The sequence below is a fragment of the Halyomorpha halys genome, unplaced genomic scaffold (genome assembly GCF_000696795.3).
Source record: "Halyomorpha halys isolate HHAL.00 unplaced genomic scaffold, Hhal_1.1 Scaffold886.1, whole genome shotgun sequence".
NCBI classification, from domain to species: Eukaryota; Metazoa; Arthropoda; class Insecta; order Hemiptera; family Pentatomidae; genus Halyomorpha; species Halyomorpha halys.
Genome location: NW_027109805.1, coordinates 474,970 through 485,281, shown reverse-complemented (window position 1 = coordinate 485,281; position 10,312 = coordinate 474,970). Strand labels below are relative to the sequence as shown.

At 28.4% G+C, this 10,312-nt stretch overlaps 2 long non-coding RNA genes across 5 annotated transcripts in view; one reads left to right on the top strand and one right to left on the bottom strand.

Annotated features, from left to right (window-relative positions):
- Positions 1 to 10,312, bottom strand: part of LOC106686841 (uncharacterized) — a 28,179-nt gene that overhangs the window by 5,979 nt on the left and 11,888 nt on the right. For 3 of the 4 annotated variants that reach the window (XR_001344070.2, XR_001344068.2, XR_001344071.2), the window contains one exon: positions 3,086 to 3,176. The exons of the other annotated variant lie outside the window; for it this stretch is intronic. This is a non-coding gene — a long non-coding RNA (uncharacterized lncRNA). The remainder of the gene's footprint in view (positions 1 to 3,085; positions 3,177 to 10,312) is intronic. 4 annotated transcript variants of the gene reach the window in all.
- The window catches only part of LOC136795894 (uncharacterized), a 355,650-nt gene continuing 347,757 nt past the window's right edge, over positions 2,420 to 10,312 (top strand). The window contains exons 1-2 of the long non-coding RNA XR_010843612.1: positions 2,420 to 2,515; positions 7,744 to 7,925. This is a non-coding gene — a long non-coding RNA (uncharacterized lncRNA). The remainder of the gene's footprint in view (positions 2,516 to 7,743; positions 7,926 to 10,312) is intronic.

Below are 10,312 nucleotides of genomic sequence, written 5' to 3'. Positions count from 1 at the left end.
GAGATGACAAGTCCTACTTGAGGTAGCTTTATGTTCTTCTAGGAAGGAAACTTCAACTTCTTAAAGAACTAGCTTACGGTCTTAAGGAATATGGCAAATCCTACAAGAATGAGCTGTAGGTCCTTACGAAAGAAAGAAAAAGTATAGAATAGAGGAGAGATCCAGAGAAGGCAGAATGAAATAAAAGTCCAATATTTATTTCCAAAAATAGCCCAAGAATGTACTGATCCACTATGTACATTATTACTCACTGCCTCCTAAAGAGAATATAAATTTCCTTCAACTTTTGGTAAAACACGCAAAGACCTTTACATTTGCGAATTTAGTAGAGTATGAAAACTCTAAAAGCGCCTTTATGATTTCTCTACTTAATGAACATAATTCCTGCAAATGCCATTAAAACAATATTGCTTCAGATTTAAATTCTATTTTAATTTTTCTATATATACATCAGATAACCAATGTGCAGTAATTGTGATCCCATCCAACTATTAATAGATGTATTAATATTTGGTTCTTTCCATCACCACTGTCTGTTTATGTGTTTTGTTTTTTCCTGGTTTTATCTTCTTTTTAATCGCTATATTTAGTCAAATTCTAGTAATTTTCTTCATAAAATGTTTGCCAACCATTATTTTTATAACTTCTTACATTTTTGTAATTTGATTATCCAATTTATACTTGTGTCTACTAGCTTTCACAGGGGAGTTCACTTTACTGGAATGGCCACCTCAATCACTGGAAGAACCTGTGGTGTCTCCTGATATGTTTGGAGCATTTAAAATATTTTAAAAGGCCATGTTCCAATTAAATTCTGCTTGGCATGGGATTATTTGAATTTATCTGTGATAGAAGTTTGTGTAATTATAAGCGAGAGAAGTGATAATATATGTAATAATAGAATTGTCTCACTAAGTGTAGGTAGAAAGTTACTGGAGCCCTGTTCGGTGTGGGAACAGCTTTCCAGGTGCAGGTAGCCTTTTAGCTTATTTGTAGTCAAAACCGATGCTCCTCTATGAAAGAAAATAAAACCATACCTCATTTAGGTTCAGAAATATTTGGACCCACATGAGTCCATGCCTGATGACTCAGGAATCAAGGTTACTGGGATGCAGGAGGAAAAAAAAATGTTGATCTGGTTAGGGTTCCAAGTAAAATGATAAAATTTCCATTTTCATTGGGCATTGGCATTATGAAGTTAAATAAAATATTGATCTTCATATAGAACTAATTTTGCTATCTTTTTTTCACCCTCCTAAAGACAATTTCTTGTTCCATCATGTATATTAGATTACTCTAATAAAGAGATAAATTGTGCTTGTATAGGTAAAGGAGTTTACTATTATAAATATGAGCTTATGTTGTTTACTAAAAACATTTTAAAGTAAAAATTGTAGAATGTAAAATATTAATAAAAGGTACAGTTTGTATATTTAAAAAAGTGTATAAAATATCATTATAAATAATAAATTTCCTATCAAGAGTGATTATGTTCAGAAAATTTTGTATTACTTTTTTTTAAGTTAAAATATATTAATTTAAGCATGAGCCAAGCAAGAATAATAAATTTCACTATTTTAAATTTTAATATTTAAAATTAGTCGAAAATTGTTGTCAGGTTTGCACTACTGTCTTTGCTGTTTCATTCTTGGATTTTATTCTATATCGTGAAAACGTCGAATTGGACTTATAGTAAGTTATATTCTTATACAGTTTGTTATATCAATGATTACATTCAAGTTTATATGTACCAACATATAATAAATGATCATGGTTTTACTGCCTTCGAAACTAGTAATATTTTGTCCTTTGGAAACAGTAAAAGCTAGTAGGTTTGCTAAGTTTGGCGCTAATGGAGGCTAAGTTGATTGCAGAAGTATGACTTCTGACAAAAATTTTATTGCTACTTATTAGCAGTTAGTCATTTGTCGACTTTTACTATAAAATGGTTGAAGCAATATAATGTTAGTTGTTAGATTGAATCCAGATTTTTGTTATTCCTTCGACTGTATCCTTTAAATAAAAGCTTCATTGTAAAATATTCTTATTTAAAACGGAATTTACGTTATTAATATCCATCCAAGAGAGATTATTATAACAATTTTTAAAAGTTGTAAATAGTTAATCTAAAAATGTTTACCTAAAAATACCATTTAGATCTGTTTGAAATAAAAAAAAAATGGCTGCTAGTAGTGAAAGGGGGGAATTTGGATCGGCTTCCCTATTTTTGTTCTTTATTATAGTTTGTGAACTTTAATGAGAAAAAATTGTTATAATTGAATTAAGAAAGTGAATGAAGTTTTTATACATGAATTAGGAATTTTTAAATACATGTTGGAAATCAATATTTTTTTTTTCATAGTTGCCTTTCTGTGCCCGCTTTATGAGCTCTTAGTTCTGAAACCTTCCTTAGTTTGAAGTATCGTTGATTTTTTAATTTGCCTCTCTGTCCTTAAATTTATGTAGGCTATCACGATTTTACAATGAAAAAATAAATTTAGTGTTATGTAGTGTTGTAAGTATTAAATGGCAATTGTTTTCATCTTAAAAAAATATATTTATCTCCAGTATTCCATCTTCATAAATAGTTTTTTTAATCTAAATTGTGTCTGATAATGTTAACAGTTGAAAAATAAAAACTATTGCCCTTATGGAATTTCTGTACTGGCTGTTGAATAAATATGTATAATTATAATTGTTGAAACTTATTTGTCTACTAATCTTTCTAATTTAATGTAATACTTATGAATAACTTGTTTTAATCATGTTAAATAATGTAATTATAGCTTGCATTATTAAAGTTTTGTTGCTTTTTAGTATTTTGGTCATTAAAGAATGAATAACAGTTTCTGTTTAATTATTATCGTAATCTATATGTGTGCTAAATTTATAGTTTTGATAATTGAAGCTGTGTCAATAAATTGTTCCAGAATTTTTATTTAGCAACAAAAACTGGAAGGACAGTGTTTCTCTCCAGCAATGTTTAATGTACTTAGATTCTTTAGTTTTTGTTGCGAAATGAGAAGTCTTAAAATATTTATCAATACAGTTCATAAAACAATATCTTCGAAATTTCATATGGTACCTTAATGTATGTTTTGCTTCTGTTGTTCTGGATCATTTTCTTTCTGCTGGTAATTTACTTGTACAACACATTTAGTAATTTTTATAAAAACCTGAAAACAGAATTAGTAACATTAATAAAATACTGAAGACATTTTAAATTAAAGACGATTCATTTTTGTTTTGTCTTTTGATTTTGACAATTATATAGTTATTAAGCAGGTTGTACATCACTTTTTTTACCAATTTTAATAAACTTTTTTGAAATTGTGATGAATTACTGTAATATTTGGATAAAATTATTAATTAATGAAAACGTAATTGTTAACAGTGTTTAATTGTCAACTTTTTGATATTAATCCGGAGAATAGCTGGCTTATTTATAATAACTACTTTTTTTTTTTTTTACATATATTATTTGTTTTAGGAATTTATATTACATTGTTTTATTTATGAGATCTTGTTAAATATTATTCCAATTTAAAATAACTAATAATTTAAATATGATGTAAATAATTTCTTTTGGAAAACTTTCTTCATTTATTGTAATTATTTATTCCTCAAGAACACTCATTTTGGATGAGAAAGCTGATATTAATGAAAACATATTACAATCAGCATATGTTCTGCTTAATGGTGTAGTTCATTCCCTTTTTTTTTATATCCTTAGGGACTTCTATTTTTTTCTCCTGGATTTATCAGTTAAAATGAAGTTACAGAAGTATATAATTTTGAAAATTTATAAATAAATTTTATTTATATCATCTATTGGGTTAGAGATCCATTATTAATATTTTTAACCACAATGGTTATGCTAATAAATGACTAACTAGAATTTTTAGTTTCCAGAAAAGTATTTTTAATAATATTTCTCATGGACCAATTCTTTTCTTTACCTTTGACAAAATATGACAGTAACATAAAAATATAGCTGTTACATTCTGCATTTATTTATGATATTTATTATAATTTATCTATAACAATTTATACAACACTAAATTGATATAGAAGTAATACTGAAAATTACCAACTGATATTATGATGTTAGTTATATTGTGAAATGAATGGCTCATTTATCATTTATGGAGAAATGATGGATTTTGGTCTATAAGGTGATCAGAAAGGAAGTCAAAATAGTAAATATTTTTATTGATAGCTGAAATTACAACTCATATAAAAGATGTACAGAAGAGCTTATGTTTGTGTGAGAGAAAGTTGAGATTTGACTCAGTTCTCAAATAACCTTCATACAGACAAGCCCTGTTGAGGAACTGCAATGTGGGTCAAGTTGTTAGCTGTCAATAAAATTTGTTTTACTATTTTGGCCATCCAGACCATCTAATTCTAAAATTCTATATGGTTAACTAAATAGCTTCTAGTATTTAAGGAGAAATTAGTTTGGGGGTTGTAGTTAGAGAAGAAAACTAATTAATTAGTAAATCTTATTTTTATTAAATATTAAAGTTCCAGCCAAAGTTTTAGACCTTCAAGAAGGTGGCCACAATGACCAGTCCACACCAATATACTGTGATAAATTAGTTGTCTTGTTTGTTGTTGCCTTTGTCTATGATAAAGTATAACTTTTTTTTTCTGTTATTTTTCCTTACTTTTGTTTTTATTTGATAAAAAAAAAAAAAAACTTTCAGAAACATTTAAAAAAATTGTTATTTTATTAAAAATAAAAAATACCCCCAAAAAAACTGTCCCCCACTCTCCTATAAATGCATTCTACACCATAGAAGTTTCTATGGACTCTTTTGATCCTTTATTGTCATGATAAAGGAAATGTTTTAACAAAGTTTCACTCGTGGACTAACATCTTTTTAGGGTTCTTGGTTTTTCATTACCTGTAGTACTTGGTGTGGAATGGAGTGCTCATAAGTGGCTAGTTTAGCGCGTTTAGGCTTTGAAAATTTAATGGAGACTCTGTTCCCAGTCTCTATTTAATCTCTAACAATTAAACCACCCCGATGAAAGTGACCTTGATACAATAAAAAAAAAAATTTCATCAGTATTTTCTTCTCTGACTACTTCTTCTTATTTCATTTATGGTAAACTAAATATATACCATCCTTAAATGTTTTACTTATTCCTTCTCCCAGCTGTCTACTACAGCAGTATAAAAGTAAGGTTTAGCGTGTTTATTACTTCCACTTTTCTGTGCATGTCAGTCCTGGTTTATTGTTGAGAGCATGAATATTATTATTTTTATTCTATATGTTATAAATTTGGTTCAGGTTTTATGTTTTATTTAAGAGCCATGTAAATTTATTTATATTCTCAATTTTATCATGAAATAATCCTGAAATTTTTACTATAGAATCGTTTATTTTTCTCTTACTTCCTTCAATCCTGCTTTTCAAAATTTTGTTCATTGGTTATATATCTATCACGATTTCATGTCTACATACATGTACTATCAGTTCAACTGAGTGCTCACTTTTTTGTTTTTTTAAATCGCTGAGCATTGACTCTTTCAATATTAATCAAGTTGAAATTATATTGGTAAACATGAATTAGAAAGTAAAACGAAAAAAAATAAAGTAAGTGTGTATATTTCTTGTTTTTGTTATGATAGATATATTGGTTTTTATTCACTCTGATTTTAAGTGTAATTATTCAACTTACTACAGTTTTTATTTTCATAAATTTAAGTTTTGTTGTTTTATAGTTCGGAATATTCAGTCTTCAAAATAAATTGTCTCTTTGCTGACATAATATTCTTAATTTCCATATATTATATTAGTTATTTCTTTTAAGAAGGATGATATATTGTTTAAACAATAAAGCTTTTTTTCAGGGCAATAAGTAGACTTCTACTGATTTTTGCACTTTATTCCTTTTAGCACTTTTGTACTGCAAAAATAGATGAATTCAAGTTTGTTGTAAGCCTGGGTGGATCTTGATTTGGATATCACTTGTATTGTATTGAAATTAACTGAACATTATAATAATGTTTAACAAAAAGTTTTTAACTGTTGGCTTACGAGAAACTATCTCCCACTAATCCCTTGACTGATATGGGTTCACTTTTGGGTTAATTTTCTTGCGAGTGGAATTGATTACTATTTTCCTTTAAATTATTTGGAATTTGACAAGAGTAATTGTTTATTGTTTTTATTTAAAGCTTTGAAATTAATTAGAGATCACTAATATTATTATAACTTTAGGTTAATTTCAATATAAATGATATAATCAAAGTATAACCTAAGCAGAGCCACAACAAACTTGTACAATAGTTGCACCGAGAACATAGTTGCATGCGTTTTTATATTATTATGGTATGAATGTTGTTATTATGGGAAGACTATTTGAAAAATTAGCATGTAAGAGTGGGATACCTTTTACTTTTGTAAAATGATTTTATAAAGTACCAATGATCCATGAATTTCGATGAGGTATGCTGGATATGTATTAATTTTTTCTGGTAGAAACACAGTCTTTTGCTGTGGTAGCTCTATGGTTTAGACAGGGTGGAGAAATCAAAGGTCCCTGGTAATATGTTATAAATAAATTTCTATATATTTATATAAAATAAAACCTTGTCAGTTGGGCTGGCCCTCCCTCAAAGACTGAGCAACTAGGCTAGAGTCTTGTCTACACCCTTTCATCGGGCCTGAGTAGAAGAGCACCAATTTGACGTAGTTTAACTTTGAAGATATATTGCTCAAATTATTACCCACTTTGTTTTCTATGTAATGTGTAATACCCGGTTATAATCTAGTTTTGGATTTTTTTTTTTGTCATCTCTTTCTTACTTATATGTTTAAATTTAATTTAATTTATACATTTAAATTTAATTTTTTTTTCACCTATAGTATAACTTTAAATGCTATTTCTATAATTAATTTGATATATATAAATTTTTTTTAAACCAGAGGAGTAATTTCAAAATATCAGTATCATGGTAAATATATTTGAAATTTAATTTAGCTTACTGCTACTTAATAGTACTACAGTTCATGCCGGGGTTCTATTATCCTAAAGCAGGAACCGCCATGTGTCCCTATTCTGTGCTACCGTCAACCAGTTTCGGACATTCAGATGTTCTCTAGTATCAATTCCCACACAATTGGCCCACCGTAGTCTTGGCTACTCCGCATTGAATATAAAGGGGCTTGATCAGAATCCTCTTTAGATGCATATCGTCCACCATTCTGGTAAGATATTGTGCCCATATGAGCCTTATATGATTGATAAAAGGGGTGATATCCTGCTCATGAAACAAATCATACAGCTCCAAATCGCTTCCCCACCTCCATTCATAAACAACCTCTTAAATTTGGCTTGACACCTTCTGTTGAAATGAGGAGGATGCAGTTAGAGAGTTTGATCCTTACAGTTACATCCTTAGCTCTGGATGTAGTCCATCTCTCTGAGCCATAGCATAGTACAGGCTGAATAAGGGCCTTATAAATTATAACTTTTGTTCACCTAGTCACCAAATTAATTTTACTTAACAACTATATTTTACAAACAGATAGATAAATTTCTTTGTTCATTAGAAATGAAATTTACGTTGTTCCACAACACATTTCCTTGCTTCCTTACTTTTTGTATTATGGGAAAGTAAAAAAAAAAAAATTAAATACAATTAAAAAATTATTTAAATTTTAAAAGTTTTCTTTTATAATGTGCATTGGTGTGGAATGAATTTTAAGTAAGTAATCTTTGTTTTAGGTGCTGCTTGTGTAAATTAACTAGTGTCCATGCTTTTGCCTTTTGTGTTTCTCAAAAAGTTAAAATAAAATAATGAAAAGTTTGTGCAAAAAGTGCTTTGTTTTAAAGTGTTTTGTGTAGTGGTGTGTGTTGGCTGTGTTGCACTGTGATAAGAGCGGTTAAATGTCTTCAACTTCTCAAAGGTGTGTGTTCACTATTTACTTGTATTGCATGATATTATATTATAAACAATTTTGTAGCATGACATCCCACTATTAGTGTTTATTAGGATATTTAAACTTTTATCTACTGGTTCAAAAAATATTCACAGATTGTGGCGGTTGAATTTTACTTCCTACTTCTAATAGTATGTTTCAAGTACATATTATCTTTCTAGTGAGCTGTTGTCTCCTTGTCAAAGATCTGGATAAAGGAGAAATTTCACAACTCCAATTCTATGGAGATAAGCATGCCCCGTAAGCATGATGCACCATAATTAATGAACTAAATCTTATATGAATTCTTAGACCTACTGTTACTCATGAAACTGTGATTAGACTTCCACTTGTTACTCATTTTTATTTATTTAAGTAAATGGCCTACTCTGGTTTTGGATTGTACTATTGTTTCAGTATTTTCACCGCATTATTTGACCTTTAAACTCATTTTCGCTCCTTTGATTTGATTTATGTTTAAAAGTTTCTAAGGTAAGTAACATTACTTATATCTGTTCGTAGTTTTGTAGGGATAAAAGACAATTTTATCAAATTGTTATTGAGTAAGTATTTAATCGTATTAGTGGGTAATATGCATTAACCACATGAAATAGTCCATGTTGTATTACATTGATATAGCACACTTTTCACTTGTACATTACTCACTCAAATGTTCAGAAAAAAAAATGTAATAAGAAAATAAATAAACATGATAAATATGTGGAAGGCTCAGGCAGGAAAATAGAAAACAGTAAGAATCAGGACTAAGTTCAATTCCTATCAGTGCAACAAAGATAAAATTATATGAATAAAACACAGGAAGCTACATAGATCTATGAAATTAGAAAAAAAAGTGGTTATGCAAAGTAATTAATAAGAATTTTTAATTAATAATATAATTCATATGTGTACAATTGGTTTTATTTTTATTGCTGCATGGTTTAAAATTTGTAGAGAACACTGAAGACAGATCAGTGCTCCAAAACGTCGATTCATTTTATGTATTTTAAATAAAGGAGAATATGGAAATACAAATCACTAAATATTTATATTATAAAATCTTATTATTGATGACTAAAATGAATCCATAAGTTATTCATATATATTTATAAGTTCTAAATTTCAGTTGTCAATTACTTTTATTTATCTTTTAAATAATAAAGAGGTGAATAAAGTATTATTAAATAGTTAACTTACCTTTTTTGACTAATTAGTAGGTACCCACAAGAAAAAGTTTTCTAACTCAAAATTACTTGAAATTTTATGTTCTGCATGTTAGTTGTATAAATAAATAACCTAAATCTACCTCCCTCATGCCTTCACTGGTATTGGTACTGATTATATTGGAGGAAGATAGTCCGGGTGGCGGTAAATAAAGGTATCAAAATAGTAAAAGAAAACCATTGTTAACCAACGTTTCACGCCACTTTGCATGGCTTCGTCAGGGCTGTCTGATGGTAGTACAAAGAACAACTTGGTACTGACTATAGATTAGCTTTGCCAAGATTATACATGATACACAGAATAATTGGAGTGAAGAGTGGAAAAATCCGTCACATAACCACCTTTGTATGATCGAATATTATGATCTTACTTTGCTATCTCCAAAAAGCATAACTATGAAGGAATGATTTATAATAAATATAATAAGAATTGGACACGCCTAACTTACCCAGCTCAACATGCTTTTAGAAATACATTGACCAACCTTATAAATCTCTGATAATGCACCTCTAACTCTACAACACATATTCCATTTATTTATTATCATAATGAATGAAAGATCCTTAAAATTGATAATTCAACCATATACAAAAAGGACTGTGGAATTGATGATATGACAAGTGTGTGAAGGCAATGGAATTACATTGTCAAATTTAAGAAAATCTCCCATGACATTGCTAATGACCATGACAGTCAAAGTGATGTTAAACAAAAACTCAGGAGATAAGAAAAGATTGTCTTAAAAATATACAAATAGGTAAACATACTAATCCTCTTTTATTTCATTTTTGTCTGTGTGATTGTTATGAGAGTAGTAATACTAATCGTAATATTGTTTATTTACTACGGAAGAAGTCTCTTTAAAATAATAATATAAACATTGAAAATGGGTTTAAGTAGCTTAGGGTGTAATGCAAATTTTTAAAAAATAAATAAAATTATAAAACAGCTAATTATGAAAAATTGGAAGAAAAAATAAGATACAATAATAATTTAAAAAAAAAAAAGGAAATAAAGTTTACACAACTATTACGTTTAAATGAATATTATAAACATCCCATAAGGTTCATAAAGTGTAAAAACTTAAAATAAATATATAAATAGTATTGTCAATAAAATGAGTCAAAACTGGGTTATCTCCCGAGTTTTTG